General features: G+C 55.1%; 14 non-coding genes and 15 pseudogenes across 14 annotated transcripts; all 29 read left to right on the top strand.

Annotated features, from left to right (window-relative positions):
* The first annotated feature begins 184 nt into the window (after nucleotides 1-184).
* Nucleotides 185-303, top strand: LOC135600562 (5S ribosomal RNA). Its single transcript, XR_010482881.1, has one exon. It is a non-coding gene; the product is annotated as a 5S ribosomal RNA (ribosomal RNA).
* A 350-nt stretch (nucleotides 304-653) lies between these two features.
* LOC135601399 (5S ribosomal RNA) lies at nucleotides 654-772 on the top strand. The gene has a single exon (XR_010483693.1). It is a non-coding gene; the product is annotated as a 5S ribosomal RNA (ribosomal RNA).
* Nucleotides 773-1,122: 350 nt separating this feature from the next.
* LOC135602088 (5S ribosomal RNA) lies at nucleotides 1,123-1,241 on the top strand (annotated as a pseudogene).
* A 350-nt stretch (nucleotides 1,242-1,591) lies between these two features.
* LOC135599550 (5S ribosomal RNA) lies at nucleotides 1,592-1,710 on the top strand. The gene has a single exon (XR_010481904.1). It is a non-coding gene; the product is annotated as a 5S ribosomal RNA (ribosomal RNA).
* Nucleotides 1,711-2,060: 350 nt separating this feature from the next.
* On the top strand, nucleotides 2,061-2,179 carry LOC135602718 (5S ribosomal RNA; annotated as a pseudogene).
* A 350-nt stretch (nucleotides 2,180-2,529) lies between these two features.
* Nucleotides 2,530-2,648, top strand: LOC135602218 (5S ribosomal RNA; annotated as a pseudogene).
* A 350-nt stretch (nucleotides 2,649-2,998) lies between these two features.
* Nucleotides 2,999-3,117, top strand: LOC135602876 (5S ribosomal RNA; annotated as a pseudogene).
* A 350-nt stretch (nucleotides 3,118-3,467) lies between these two features.
* LOC135600120 (5S ribosomal RNA) lies at nucleotides 3,468-3,586 on the top strand. Its single transcript, XR_010482450.1, has one exon. It is a non-coding gene; the product is annotated as a 5S ribosomal RNA (ribosomal RNA).
* A 350-nt stretch (nucleotides 3,587-3,936) lies between these two features.
* Nucleotides 3,937-4,055, top strand: LOC135600580 (5S ribosomal RNA). The gene has a single exon (XR_010482898.1). It is a non-coding gene; the product is annotated as a 5S ribosomal RNA (ribosomal RNA).
* Nucleotides 4,056-4,405: 350 nt separating this feature from the next.
* On the top strand, nucleotides 4,406-4,524 carry LOC135600069 (5S ribosomal RNA). Its single transcript, XR_010482402.1, has one exon. It is a non-coding gene; the product is annotated as a 5S ribosomal RNA (ribosomal RNA).
* Nucleotides 4,525-4,874: 350 nt separating this feature from the next.
* Nucleotides 4,875-4,993, top strand: LOC135601706 (5S ribosomal RNA; annotated as a pseudogene).
* Nucleotides 4,994-5,343: 350 nt separating this feature from the next.
* LOC135599802 (5S ribosomal RNA) lies at nucleotides 5,344-5,462 on the top strand. The gene has a single exon (XR_010482145.1). It is a non-coding gene; the product is annotated as a 5S ribosomal RNA (ribosomal RNA).
* Nucleotides 5,463-5,812: 350 nt separating this feature from the next.
* On the top strand, nucleotides 5,813-5,931 carry LOC135602003 (5S ribosomal RNA; annotated as a pseudogene).
* A 350-nt stretch (nucleotides 5,932-6,281) lies between these two features.
* LOC135600710 (5S ribosomal RNA) lies at nucleotides 6,282-6,400 on the top strand. The gene has a single exon (XR_010483025.1). It is a non-coding gene; the product is annotated as a 5S ribosomal RNA (ribosomal RNA).
* A 350-nt stretch (nucleotides 6,401-6,750) lies between these two features.
* Nucleotides 6,751-6,869, top strand: LOC135600643 (5S ribosomal RNA). Its single transcript, XR_010482961.1, has one exon. It is a non-coding gene; the product is annotated as a 5S ribosomal RNA (ribosomal RNA).
* Nucleotides 6,870-7,219: 350 nt separating this feature from the next.
* LOC135601906 (5S ribosomal RNA) lies at nucleotides 7,220-7,338 on the top strand (annotated as a pseudogene).
* A 350-nt stretch (nucleotides 7,339-7,688) lies between these two features.
* Nucleotides 7,689-7,807, top strand: LOC135603562 (5S ribosomal RNA; annotated as a pseudogene).
* A 350-nt stretch (nucleotides 7,808-8,157) lies between these two features.
* LOC135603533 (5S ribosomal RNA) lies at nucleotides 8,158-8,276 on the top strand (annotated as a pseudogene).
* Nucleotides 8,277-8,626: 350 nt separating this feature from the next.
* LOC135602087 (5S ribosomal RNA) lies at nucleotides 8,627-8,745 on the top strand (annotated as a pseudogene).
* Nucleotides 8,746-9,095: 350 nt separating this feature from the next.
* LOC135600410 (5S ribosomal RNA) lies at nucleotides 9,096-9,214 on the top strand. Its single transcript, XR_010482732.1, has one exon. It is a non-coding gene; the product is annotated as a 5S ribosomal RNA (ribosomal RNA).
* A 350-nt stretch (nucleotides 9,215-9,564) lies between these two features.
* LOC135600784 (5S ribosomal RNA) lies at nucleotides 9,565-9,683 on the top strand. Its single transcript, XR_010483097.1, has one exon. It is a non-coding gene; the product is annotated as a 5S ribosomal RNA (ribosomal RNA).
* A 350-nt stretch (nucleotides 9,684-10,033) lies between these two features.
* Nucleotides 10,034-10,152, top strand: LOC135602310 (5S ribosomal RNA; annotated as a pseudogene).
* A 350-nt stretch (nucleotides 10,153-10,502) lies between these two features.
* Nucleotides 10,503-10,621, top strand: LOC135602553 (5S ribosomal RNA). The gene has a single exon (XR_010483995.1). It is a non-coding gene; the product is annotated as a 5S ribosomal RNA (ribosomal RNA).
* Nucleotides 10,622-10,971: 350 nt separating this feature from the next.
* On the top strand, nucleotides 10,972-11,090 carry LOC135603408 (5S ribosomal RNA; annotated as a pseudogene).
* Nucleotides 11,091-11,440: 350 nt separating this feature from the next.
* LOC135599289 (5S ribosomal RNA) lies at nucleotides 11,441-11,559 on the top strand (annotated as a pseudogene).
* Nucleotides 11,560-11,906: 347 nt separating this feature from the next.
* LOC135600952 (5S ribosomal RNA) lies at nucleotides 11,907-12,025 on the top strand. Its single transcript, XR_010483261.1, has one exon. It is a non-coding gene; the product is annotated as a 5S ribosomal RNA (ribosomal RNA).
* Nucleotides 12,026-12,375: 350 nt separating this feature from the next.
* On the top strand, nucleotides 12,376-12,494 carry LOC135600333 (5S ribosomal RNA). The gene has a single exon (XR_010482656.1). It is a non-coding gene; the product is annotated as a 5S ribosomal RNA (ribosomal RNA).
* Nucleotides 12,495-12,844: 350 nt separating this feature from the next.
* On the top strand, nucleotides 12,845-12,963 carry LOC135604132 (5S ribosomal RNA; annotated as a pseudogene).
* Nucleotides 12,964-13,313: 350 nt separating this feature from the next.
* On the top strand, nucleotides 13,314-13,432 carry LOC135604100 (5S ribosomal RNA; annotated as a pseudogene).
* The last annotated feature ends 230 nt before the right edge of the window (nucleotides 13,433-13,662 follow it).

Raw genomic sequence — 13,662 nt, forward strand, 5'->3', positions numbered from 1 at the left:
TGGTTTCGGCATGCGCTTGCCGTGACCGATACGCATTCGTTGGGCCAGGGCTCGGAGAGAGCTTGCAATAGGGATTTCGTGAACGTTCGAGAAAGCGCCGACGGTTTCGTGATGGGCAAGAGAGTCCGAACGTTGATGCGCCGACCGCGAAGTGCACATAGGCGAGGGACGAAGCACGCGAAACGGGTGCGATAATGCCCGCACTAAATCACCGGATCCCATCAGAACTCCGAAGTTAAGCGTGCTTGGGCAAAAGTAGTACTAGGATGGGTGACCCCTTGGTAAGTCCTCGTGCTGCACTCCATTTTGCATCCCGAGATACGAAACATCTCCAGTAGAGCTCCGAGATGATTGTTTTGGGGCTCGAAATTTGCCGTGACCAATACGCTGTTAGTATCGAGGGGCTCGGAGAGAGCTTTCCGGATTGGGGTCGCAATAGCGATTCCGAGATCGTTCTAGAATGTGCTGATGGTTTCGGCATGCGCTTGCCGTGACCGATACACAGTCGTCGGGCGAGGGCTCGGAGAGAGCTTGCAATAGGGATTTCGTGAACGTTCGAGAAAGCGCTCACGGCTTCATGACGGGCAAGAGGCTCCGGACGTTGATGCGCCGACCGCGACGTGCACATAGGCGAGGGACGAAGCTCGCGAAACGGGTGCGATAATGCCAGCACTAAATCACCGGAACCCTTCAAAACTCCGTAGTTAAGCGTGCTTGGGCCAGAGTAGTACTACGATGGTTGACCCCCTGGGAAGTCCTCGTGTTGCACTCCTTTTTGCATCCCGGGATATGAAACATCTCCCGTAGAGCTCCGAGACGATTGTTTTGGGGCTCTAAATTTGCTGTGACCGCTACACTGTCAGTATCGAGGGGCTCGGGGAGAGCTTTCCGGATTGGGGTCGCAATAGCGATTCCGAGATCGTTTTAGAAAGTGCCGATGGTTTCGGCACGCGCTTGCCGTGACCGATATGCAGTCGTCGGGCTAGGGCTCGGAGAGAGCTTGCAATATGGATTTCGTGAACGTTCGAGAAAGCGACGACGGTTTCGTGACGGGCAAGAGGCTCCGGACGTTGATGCGCCGACCGCGACATGCACATAGGCGAGGGACGAAGCACGCGAAACGGGTGCGATAATGCCAGCACCAAATCACCGGAACCCATCAAAACTCCGATGTTAAGCGTGCTTGGGCCAGAGTAATACTAGGATGGGTGACCCCCTGGGAAGTGCTCGTGTTGCACTCCTTTTTGCATCCCGGGATACGAAAAATCTCCCGTAGAGCTCCGAGACGATTGTTTTGAGGCTGGAAATTTGCTGTGACCGCTACGCAGTCAGTATCGAGGGGCTTGGAGAGAGCTTTCCGGATTGGGGTCGCAATAGCGAGTCCGAGATAGTTCTAGAAAGTGCCGATGGTTTCGGCACGCGCTTGCCGTGACCGATACGCAGTCGTCGGGCTAGGGCTCGGAGAGAGCTTGCAATAGGGATTTCATGAACGTTTGAGAAAGCGCCGATTGTTTCGTGACGGGCAAGAGGCTCCGGACGTTGATGCGTCGACCGCGACGTGCATATAGGCGAGGGACGAAGCACGCGAAACGGGTGCGATAATGCCAGCACTAAATCACCGGATCCCATCAGAACTCCGAAGTTAAGCGTGCTTCGGCAAAAGTAGTACTAGGATGGGTGACCCCCTGGGAAGTCCTCGTGTTGCACTCCATTTTGCATCCCGAGATACGAAACATCTCCCGTAGAGCTCCGAGATGATTGTTTTGGTGCTCGAAATTTGCCGTGACCGCTACGCTGTCAGTATCGAGGGGCTCGGAGAGAGCTTTCCGGATTGGGGTCGCAATAGCGATTCCGAGATCGTTCTAGAATGTGCTGATGGTTTCGGCACGCGCTTCTCGTGACCGATACGCAGTCGTCCGGCGAGGGCTCGGAGAGAGCTTGCAATAGGGATTTCGTGAACGTTCGAGAATGCGCCGACGGTTTCGTGACGGGCAAGAGGCTCCGGACGCTGATGTGCCGACTGCGACATGCACATAGGCGAGGGACGAAGCACGCGAAGCAAGTGCGATAATGCCAGCACTAAATCACCGAAACCCATCAAAACACCGAAGTTAAGCGTGCTTGGGCCAGAGTAGTACTAGGATGGGTGACCCCGTGGGAAGTCCTCGTGTTGCACTCCTTTTTGCATCCCGAGATACGAAACATCTCCCGTAGAGCTCCGAGACGATTGTTTTGGGGCTCAAAATTTGCCGTGACCGCTACGCAGTTAGTATCGAGGGGCTCGTAGAGAGCTTTCCGAATTGGGGTCGCAATAGCGATACCGAGATCGTTCTAGAATGTGCTGATGGTTTCGCCACGCACTTGCCGTGACCGATACGCAGTCGTCGAGCGTGGGCTCGGAGAGAGCTTGCAATTGGGATTTCGTAAACGTTCGAGAAAGTGCCGACGGTTTCGTGACGGGCAAGAGGCTCCGGTCGCTGATGCGCCGACTGCGACGTGCACATATGCGAGGGACGAAGCACGCGAAGCAAGTGCGATAATGCCAGCACTAAATCATCGGAACCCATCAAAACACCGAAGTTAAGCGTGCTTGGGCCAGAGTAGTACTAGGATGGGTGACCCCGTGGGAAGTCCTCGTGTTGCACTCCTTTTTGCATCCCGAGATACGAAACATCTCCCGTAGAGCTCCGAGACGATTGTTTTGGGGCTCAAAATTTGTCGTGACCGCTACGCTGTCAGTATCGACGGGCTCGGAGAGAGCTTTCCGGATTGGGGTCGCAATAGCGATTCCGAGATCGTTCTAGAAACTTCCGATTGTTTCGGCACGCGCTTGCCATGACCGATACGCAGTCGTCGGGCTAGGGCTCGGAGAGAGCTGGCAATAGGGATTTCGTGAACGTTCAAGAAAGCGTCGACGGTTTCGTGACGGGCAAGAGCCTCTGGACGTTGATGCGCCGACCACGACGTGCACATAGTCGAGGGACGAAGCACGCGAAACGGGTGCGATAAGGCCAGCACTAAATCACCGGATCCCATCAAAACACCGAAGTTAAGCGTGCTTGGGCCAGAGTAGTACTACGATGGGTGACCCGCTGGGAAGTGCTCGTTTTGCACTCCTTTTTGCATCCCGGGATACGAAACATCTCCCGTAGAGCTCCGAGACGATTGTTTTGGGGCAGGAAATTTGCTGTGACCGCTACGCCGTCTGTATCGAGGGGCTCGGAGAGAGCTTTCCGGATTGGGGTCGCAATAGCGATTCCGAGATCGTTCTAGAATGTGCCGATGGTTTCGGCACGCGCTTGCCGTGACCGATACGCAGTCGTCGTGCTAGGGCTCGGAGAGAGCTTGCAATAGGGATTTCGTGAACGTTCGAGAAAGCGCCGACGGTTTCGTGACGGGCAAGAGGCTCCGGATGTTGATGCGCCGACCGCGACGTGCACATAGGCGAGGGATGAAGCACGCGAAACGGGTGCGATAATGCCAGCACTAAATCACCGGATCCCATCCGAACTCCGAAGTTAAGCGTGCTTGGGCAAAAGTAGTACTAGGATGGTTGACCCCCTGGGAAGTCCTCGTGTTGCACTCCTTTTTGCATCCCGAGATACGAAACATCTCCCGTAGAGCTCCGAGATGATTATTTTGGGGCTCGAAATTTGCCGTGACCGCTACGCAGTCAGTATCGAGGGGCTCGGAGAGAGCTTTCCGAATTGGGGTCGCAATAGCGATACCGAGAGCGTTCTAGAATGTGCTGATGGTTTCGGCACGCGCTTGCCGTGACCGATACGCAGTCGTCGGGCGAGGGCTCGGAGAGAGCTTGCAATAGGGATTTCGTGAACGTTCGAGAAAGCGCTGACGGTTTCGTGACGGGCAAGAGGCGCCGGACGTTGATGCGCCGACCGCGACGTGCACATAGGTGAGGGACGAAGCTCGCGAAACGGGTGCGATAATGCCAGCACTAAATCACCGGAACCCATCAAAACTCCGAAGTTAAGCTTGCTTGGGCCAGAGTAGTACTACGATGGGTGACCCCCTGGGAAGTCCTCGTGTTGCACTCCTTTTTGCAACCCGAGATACGAAACATCTCCCGTAGAGCTACGAGACGATTGTTTTGGGGCTCGGAATTTGCCGTGACCGCTATGCTGTCAGTATCGAGGGGCATGGAGAGAGCTTTCCCGATTGGGGTCGCAATAGCGATTCTAAGATCGTTCTAGAAAGTTCCGATGGTTTCGGCACGCGCTTGTCGTGACCGATACGCAGTCGTTGGGCTAGGGCTCGGAGAGAGCTTACAATAGGGATTTCGTGAACGTTCGAGAAAGCGCCGACGGTTTCGTGACGGGCAAGAGGCTCCGAACGTTGATGCGCCGACCGCGAAGTGCACATAGGCAAGGGACGAAGCACGCGAAACGGGTGCGATAATGCCAGCACTAAATCACCGGATCCCATCAGAACTCCGAAGTTAAGCGTGCTTGGGCAAAAGTAGTACTAGGATGGGTGACCCCCTGGTAAGTCCTCGTCTTGCACTCCATTTTGCATCCCGAGATACGACACATCTCCCATAGAGCTCCGAGATGATTGTTTTGGGGCTCGAAATTTGCCGTGACCAATACGCTGTTAGTATCGAGGGGCTCGGAGAGAGCTTTCCGGATTGGGGTCGCAATAGCGATTCCGAGATCGTTCTAGAATGTGCTGATGGTTTCGGCATGCGCTTGCCGTGACCGATACGAAGTCGTCGGGCGAGGGCTCGGAGAGAGCTTGCAATAGTCATTTCGTGAACGTTCTAGAAAGCGCCGACGGTTTCGTGACGGGCAAGAGGCTCCGAACGTTGATGCGCCGACCGCGAAGTGCACATAGGCGAGGAACGAAGCACGCGAAACGGGTGCGATAATGCCAGCACCAAATCACCGGAACCCATCAAAACTCCGAATTTAAGCGTGCTTGGGCCAGAGTAGTACTAGGATGGGTGACCCCTTGGGAAGTGCTCGTGTTGCACTCCTTTTTGCATCCCGAGATACGAAACATCTCCCGTAGAGCTCCGAGACGATTGTTTTGGGGCTCGAAATTTGCCGTGACTGCTACGCTGTCAGTATCGAGGGGCTCGGAGTGAGCTTTCCTTATTTGGGTCGCAATAGCAATTCCGAGATCGTTCTAGAAAGTGCCAATGGTTTCGGCAAACGCTTGCCGTGACCGATACGCAGTCGTCGGGCGAGGGCTCGGAGAGAGCTTGCAATAGGGATTTCGTGAACGTTCGAGAAAGCACTGACGGTTTCGTGACGGGCAAGAGGCTCCGGACGTTGATGCGCCGACCGCGACGTGCACATAGGCGAGGGACGAAGCTCGCGAAACGGGTGCGATAATGCCAGCACTAAATCACCGGAACCCATTAAAACTCCGAAGTTAAGCGTGCTTGGGCCAGAGTAGTACTACGATGGGTGACCCCCTGGGAAGTCCTCGTGTTGCACTCCTTTTTGCATCCCGGGATATGAAACATCTCCCGTAGAGCTCCGAGACGATTGTTTTGGGGCTCGAAATTTGCTGTGACCGCTACACTGTCAGTATCGAGGGGCTCGGGGAGAGCTTTCCAGATTGGGGTCGCAATAGCGATTCTGAGATCGTTCTAGAAAGTGCCGATGGTTTCGGCACGCGCTTGCCGTGACCGATACGCAGTCGTCGGGCTAGGGCTCGGAGAGAGCTTGCAATATGGATTTCGTGAACGTTCTAGAAAGCGCCGACGGTTTCGTGACGGGCAAGAGGCTCCGGACGTTGATGCGCCGAACGCGACGTGCACAAAGGTGAGGGACGAAGCACGCGAAACGGGTGCGATAATGCCAGCACCAAATCACCGGAACCCATCAAGACTCCGATGTTAAGCGTGCTTGGGCCAGAGTAGTACTAGGATGGGTGACCCACTGGGAAGTGCTCGTGTTGCACTCCTTTTTGCATCCCGAGATACGAAACATCCCCCATAGTGCTCCGAGACGATTGTTTTGGGGCTCGGAATTTGCCGTGACCGCTACGCTGTCAGTATCGAGGGGCTTGGAGTGAGCTTTCCGGATTGGGGTCGCAATAGCGATTCCGAGATCGTTCTAGAATGTTCCGATGGTTTCGGCACGCGCTTGCCGTGACCGATACGCAGTTGTTGGGCTAGGGCTCGGAGAGAGCTTGCAATAGGGATTTCGTGAACGTTCGAGAAACCGCCGACGGTTTCGTGACGGGCAAGAGGCTCCGAACGTTGATGCGCCGACCGCGACGTGCACATAGGCGAGGGACGAAGCACGCGAAACGGGTGCGATAATGCCAGCACTAAATCACCGGATCCCATCAGAACTCCGAAGTTAAGCGTGCTTGGGCAAAAGTAGCACTAGGATGGGTGAGCCCCTGGGAAGTCCTCGTGTTGCACTCCATTTTGCATCCCGAGATACGAAACATCTCCCGTAGAGCTCCGAGATGATTGTTTTGGGGCTCGAAATTTGCCGTGATCGATACGCTGTCAGTATCGAGGGGCTCGAAGAGAGCTTTCCGGATTGGGGTCGCAATAGCGATTCTGAGATCGTTCTAGAATGTGCTGATGGTTTCGGCATGCGCTTGCCGTGACCGATACGCAGTCGTCGGGCGAGGGCTCGGAGAGAACTTGCAATAGGGATTTCGTGATCGTTCGAGAAAGCGCTGACGGTTTCGTGACGGGCAAGAGGCTCCGGACGCTGATGCGCCGACTGCGACGTGCACATAGGCGAGGGACGAAGCACGCGAAACGGGTGCGATAATGCCAGCACCAAATCACCGGAACCCATCAAAACTCCGAAGTTAAGCGTGCTTGGGCCAGAGTAGTACTAGGATGGGTGACCCCCTGGGAAGTGCTCGTGTTGCACTTCTTTTTGCATCCCGGGATACGAAACATTTCCCGTAGAGCTCCGAGACGATTGTTTTGGGGCTGGAAATTTGCTGTGCCCGCTACGCAGTCAGTATCGAGGGGCTTGGAGAGAGCTTTCCGGATTTGGGTCGCAATAGCGAGTCCGAGATCGTTCTAGAAAGTGCCGATGGTTTCGGCACGCGCTTGCCGTGACCGATATGCAGTCGTCGGGCTAGGGCTCGGAGAGAGCTTGCAATAGGGATTTCATGAACGTTCGAGAAAGCGCCGATGGTTTCGTGATGGGCAAGAGGCTTCGGACGTTGATGCGCCGACCGCGACGTGCACATAGGCGAGGGATGAAGCACGCGAAACGGGTGCGATAATGCCAGCACTAAATCACCTGATCCCATCAGAACTCCGAAGTTAAGCGTGCTTCGGCAAAAGTAGTAATAGGATGGGTGACCCCCTGGGAAGTCCTCGTGTTGCACTCCATTTTGCATCCCGAAATAAGAAACATCTCCCGTAGAGCTCCGAGATGATTGTTTTGGGGCTGGAAATTTGCCGTGACCACTACGAAGTCAGTAACGAGGGGCTCGGAGAGAGCTTTCCGGATTGGGGTCGCAATAGCGATTCCGAGATCGTTCTAGAATGTGGTGATGGTTTCGACACGCGCTTGCCGTGACCGATACGCAGTCGTCCGGCGAGGGCTCGGAGAGAGCTTGCATTAGGGATTTCGTGAACATTCGAGAAAGCACCGACGGTTTCGTGACGGGCAAGAGGCTCCGGACTCTGATGTGCCGATTGCGACTTGCACATAGGCGAGGGACGAAGCACGCGAAGCAAGTGCGATAATGCCAGCACTAAATCACCGGAACCCATCAAAACACCAAAGTTAAGCGAGCTTGGGCCAGAGTAGTACTAGGTTGGGTGACCCCGTGGGAAGTCCTCGTGTTGCACTCCTTTTTGCATCCCGAGATACGAAACATCTCCCGTAGAGCTCCGAGATGTTTGTTTTGGTGCTCAAAATTTGTCGTGACCGCTATGCAGTCAGTATCGAGGGGCTCGGAGAGAGCTTTCTGGATTGGGGTCGCAATAGCGATTTCGAGATCGTTCTAGAATGTGCTGATGGTTTCGGCACGCGCTTGCCGTGACCGATACGCAGTCGTCGGGTGAGGGCTCGGAGAGAGCTTGCAATAGGGATTTCGTGAACGTTCGAGAAAGCGCCGACGGTTTCGTGACGGGCAAGAGGCTCCGGACGCTGATGCGCCGACTGCGACGTGCACATAGGCGAGGGACGAAGCATGCGAAGCAAGTGCGATAATGGCAGCACTAAATCACCGGAACCCATCAAAACACCGAAGTTAAGCGTGCTTGGGCCAGAGTAGTACTAGGATGGGTGACCCCCTGGAAAGTCCTCGTGTTGCACTCCTTTTTGCATTCCGAGATACGAAACATCTCCCGTAGAGCTCCGAGATGATTGTTTTGGGGCTCAAAATTTGCCGTGACCGCTACGTTGTCAGTATCGAGGAGCTCGGAGAGAGCTTTCCGGATTGGGGTCGCAATAGCGATTCCAAGGTCGTTCTAGAAAGTTCCGATGGTTTCGACACCCGCTTGACGTGACCGATACGCAGTCGTCGGGATAGGGCTCGAAGAGAGCTTGCAATAGGGATTTCGTGAACGTTCGAGAAAGCGCCGACGGTTTCGTGACGGGCAAGAGGCTCCGGATGCTGATGCCCCGACTACGACGTGCACATAGGCGAGGGACGAAGCACGTGAAACGGGTGCGATAATGCCAGCACTAAATCACCGGAACCCATCAAAACTCTGAAGTTAAGCGTGCTTGGGCCAGAGTAGTCCTAGGATGGGTGACCCCCTGGAAAGTCCTCGTGTTGCACTCCTTTTTGCATCCCGAGATACGAAACATCTCCCGTAGAGCTCGGACACGATTGTTTTGGGGCTCAAAATTTGCCGTGACCGCTACGCTGTCAATATCGAGGGGCTCGGAGAGAGCTTTCCGGATTGGGGTCGCAATAGCGATTCCAAGATCGTTCTAGAAAGTTCCGATGGTTTCGACACCTGCTTGCCGTGACCGATACGCAGTCGTCGGGATAGGGCTCGGAGAGAGCTTGCAATAGGGATTTCGTGAACGTTCGAGAAAGCGCCGACGGTTTCGTGACGGGCAAGAGGCTCCGGACGTTGATGCGCCGACCGCGACGTGCATATAGGCGAGGGACGAAGCACGCGAAACGGGTGCGATAATGCCCGCACTAAATCACCGGATCCCATCAAAACACCGAAGTTAAGCGTGCTTGGGCCAGAGTAGTACTACGATGGGTGACCCCCTGGGAAGTTCTCGTGTTGCACTCCTTTTTGCATCCCGGGATACGAAACATCACCCGTAGAGCTCCGAGATGATTGTTTTGGGGCTCGAAATTTGCCATGACCGCTACGCAGTCAGTATCGAGGGGCTCGGAGAGAGCTTTCCGAATTGGGGTCGCAATAGCGATTCCGAGATCGTTCTAGAATGTGCTGATGGTTTCGGCACGCGCTTGCCGTGACCGATACGCAGTCGTCGGGCGAGGGCTCGGAGAGAGCTTGCAATAGGGATTTCTTGAACGTTCGAGAAAGCGCCGACGGTTTCGTGACGGGCAAGAGGCTCCGGACGCTGATGCGCCGACTGCGACGTGCACATAGGCGAGGGACGAAGCTCGCGAAACGGGTGCGATAATGCCAGCACTAAATCACCGGAACCCATCAAAACTCCGAAGTTAAGCGTGCTTGGGCCAGAGTAGTACTACGATGGGTGACCCCCTGGGAAGTCCTCGTGTTTCACTCCTTTTTGCATCCCGGGATACGAAACATCTCCCGTAGAGCTCCGAGACGATTGTTTTGGGGCTCGAAATTTGCTGTGACCGCTACACTGTCTTTATCGAGGGGCTCGGGGAGAGGTTTACAGATTGGGGTCACAATAGTGATTCCGAGATCGTTCTAGAAAGTGCCGATGGTTTCGGCACGCGCTTGCCATGACCGATACGCAGTCGTCGGGCGAGGGCTCGGAGAGAGCTTGCAATAGAGATTTCGTGAACGTTCGAGAAAGCGCCGACGATTTCGTGACGGGCAAGAGGCTCCGGACGCTGATGCGCCGACTGCGACGAGCACATAGGCGAGGGACGAAGCTCGCGAAACGGGTGCGATAATGCCAGTACTAAATCACCGGAACCCATCAAAACACCGAAGTTAAGCGTGCTTGGGCCGGAGTAGTACTACGATGGGTTACCCCCTGAGAAGTCCTCGTGTTGCACTCCTTTTTGCATCCAGGGATTCGAAACATCTCCTGTAGAGCTCCGAGACGATTGTTTTGGGGCTAGAAATTTGCTGTGACCGCTACACTGTCAGTATCGAGAGGCTCGGGGAGAGCTTTACGGATTGGGGTCGCAATAGCGATTCCTAGATCGTTCTAGAAAGTGCCGATGGTATCGGCACGCGCTTACCGTGACCGATACGCAGTCGTCGGGCTAGGGCTCGGAGAGAGCTTGCAATAGGGATTTCGTGAACGTTCGAGAAAGCGCCGAGGGTTTCGTGACGGGCAAGAGGCTCCGGACGTTGATGCGCCGACCGCGACGTGCACATAGGCGAGGGACGAAGCACTCGAAACGGGTGCGATAATACCAGCACTAAATCACCGGATGCCATCAGAACTCCGAAGTTAAGCGTGCTTGGGCAAAAGTAGTACTAGGATGGGTGACCCCCTGGGAAGTCCTCGTGTTGCACTCCTTTTTGCATCCCGAGATACGAAACACCTCCCGTAGAGCTCCGAGATATTTGTTTTGGGGCTCGAAATTTGCCGTGACCGCTACACAGTCAGTATCGAGGGGCTCGGAGATAGCTTTCCGGATTGGGGTCGCAATAGCGATTCCGAGATCATTCTAGAATGTGCTGATGGTTTCGGCACGTGCATGCCGTGACCGATACGCAGTCGTCGGGCGAGGGCTCGGAGAGAGCTTGCAATAGAGATTTCGTGAACGTTCGAGAAAGCGCCGACGATTTCGTGACGGGCAAGAGGCTCCGGACGTTGATGCGCCGACCGCGACGTGCACATAGGCGAGGGACGAAGCTCGCGAAACGGGTGCGATAATGCCAGCACTAAATCACCGTATCCCATCAAAACTCCGAAGTTAAGTGTGCTTGGGCCAGAGTAGAACTAGGATAGGTGACCCCCTGGGAAGTCCTCGTGTTGCACTCCTTTTTGCATCCCGGGATACGAAACATCTCCCGTAGAGCTCCGAGACGTTTGTTTTGGGGCTGGAAATTTGCTTTGACCGCTACGCAGTCAGTATCGAGGGGCTCGGAGAGAGCTTTCCGGATTGGGGTCGCAATAGCGATTCCGAGATCGTTCTAGAAAGTGCCGATGGTTTCGGCACGTGCTTGCCGTGACCGATATGCAGTCGTCGGGCTAGGGCTCGGAGAGAGCTTGCAATAGGGATTTCGTGAACGTTCAAGAAAGCGCCGACGGTTTCGTGACGGGCAAGAGGCTCCGAACGTTGATGCGCCGACCGCGACGTGCACATAGGCGAGGGACGAAGCTCGCGAAACAGGTGCGATAATGGCAGCACTAAATCACCGGATCCCATCAAAACACCAAAGTTAAGCGTGCTTGGACCAGAGTAGTGCTACGATGGGTGACCCCTTGGGAAGTCATTGTGTTGCACTCCTTTTTGCATCCCGGGATACGAAACATCTCCCGTAGAGCTTCGAGACGATTGTTTTGGGGCTCGAAATTTGCTGTGACGCTACACTGTCAGTATCGAGGGGCTCGGGGAGAGCTTTCCGGATTGGGGTCGCAATAGCGATTCCGAGATCGTTCTAGAAAGTGCCGATGGTTCGGCACGCGCTTGCCGTGACCGATACGCAGTCGTCGGGCTAGGGCTCGGAGAGAGATTGCAATAGGGATTTCGTGAACGTCGAGAAAGCGCTGACGGTTTCGTGACGGGCAAGAGGCTCCGGACGTTGATGTGCCGACTGCGACGTGCACATAGGCGAGGGACGAAGCGGGCGAAACGGGTGCGATAATGCCAACACTAAATCACCGGATCCCATCAGAACTCCGAAGTTAAGCGTGCTTGGGCAAATGCAGTACTAGGATGGGTGACCCCCTGGGAAGTCCTCGTGTTACACTCTTTTTTGCATCTCGAGATACGAAACATCTCCCGTAGAGCTCCGAGACGATTGTTTTGGGGCTCTAAATTTGCTGTGACCGCTACGCTATCAGTATCGAGGGGCTCGAAGAGAACTTTCCGGATTAGGGTCACAATAGCGATTCCGAGATCGTTCTAGAAAGTGCCGATGGTTTCGGCACGAGCTTGCCGTGACCGATACGCAGTCGTCGGGCTAGGGCTCGGAGAGAGCTTGCAATAGGGATTTCGTGAACGTTCGAGAAAGCGCCAACGGTTTCGTGACGGGCAAGAGGCTCCGGACGTTGATACACCGACCGCGACGTGCACATAGGCGAGCGACGAAGCTCGCGAAACGGGTGCGATAATGGCAGCACTAAATCACCGGATCCCATCAAAACTCCGAAGTTAAGCGTGCTTGGGCCGGAGTAGTACTACGATGGGTGACCCCATGGGAAGTCCTCGTGTTGCACTCCTTTTTGCATCCCGGGATACGAAACATCTCCCGTAGAGCTCCGAGACGATTATTTTGGGGCTGGAAATTTGCTGTGACAGCTACGCTGTCAGTATCGAGGGGCTCGGAGAGAGCTTTTCGGATTGGGGTCGCAATAGCGATTCCGAGATCATTCTAGGAAGTGCCGATGGTTTCGGCACGCGCTTGCCGTGACCGATACGCAGTCGTCGGGCTAGGGCTCGGAGACAGCTTGCAATAGGGATTACGTGAACGTTCGAGAAAGCGCCGACGGTTTCTTGACGGGCAAGAGGCTCCGGACATTGATGCGCCGACCGCGACGTGCACATAGGCGAGGGACGAAGCTCGCGAAACGGGTGCGATAATGCCAGCACTAAGTCATCGGATCCCATCAAAACTCCGAAGTTAAGTGTGCTTGAGCCAGAGTAGAACTAGGATAGGTGACCCCCTGGGAAGTCCTCGTGTTGCACTCCTTTTTGCATCCCGGGATACGAAACATCTCCCGTAGAGCTCCGAGACGTTTGTTTTGGGGCTGGAAATTTGCTTTGACCGCTACGCAGTCAGTATCGAGGGGCTCGGAGAGAGCTTTCCGGATTGGGGTCGCAATAGCGATTCCGAGATCGTACTAGAAAGTGCCGATGGTTTCGGCACGCGCTTGCCGTGACCGATACGCAGTCGTCGGGCTAGGGCTCGGAGAGAGCTTGCAATAGGGATTTCGTGAACGTTCAAGAAAGCGCCGACAGTTTCGTGACGGGCAAGAGGCTCCGGACGTTGATGCGCCGACCGCGACGTGCACATAGGCGAGGGAGGAAGCTCGCGAAACAGGTGCGATAATGGCAGCACTAAATCACCGGATCCCATCAAAACACCGAAGTTAAGCGTGCTTGGGCCAGAGTACTGCTACGATGGGTGACCCCCTGGGAAGTCCTTGTGTTGCACTCCTTTTTGCATCCCGGGATACGAAACATCTCCCGTAGAGCTTCGAGACGATTATTTTGGGGCTCGAAATTTGCTGTGATGCTACACTGTCAGCATCGAGGGGCTCGGGGAGAGCTTTCCGGATTGGGGTCGCAATAGCGATTCCGAGATCGTTCTAGAAAGTGCCGATGGTTCGGCACGCGCTTGCCGTGACCGATACGCAGTCGTCGGGCTCGGGCTCGGAGAGAGCTTGC

This window comes from Musa acuminata, chromosome BXJ2-1, assembly GCF_036884655.1.
Source record: "Musa acuminata AAA Group cultivar baxijiao chromosome BXJ2-1, Cavendish_Baxijiao_AAA, whole genome shotgun sequence".
In the NCBI taxonomy this organism is placed as follows: domain Eukaryota; kingdom Viridiplantae; phylum Streptophyta; class Magnoliopsida; order Zingiberales; family Musaceae; genus Musa; species Musa acuminata.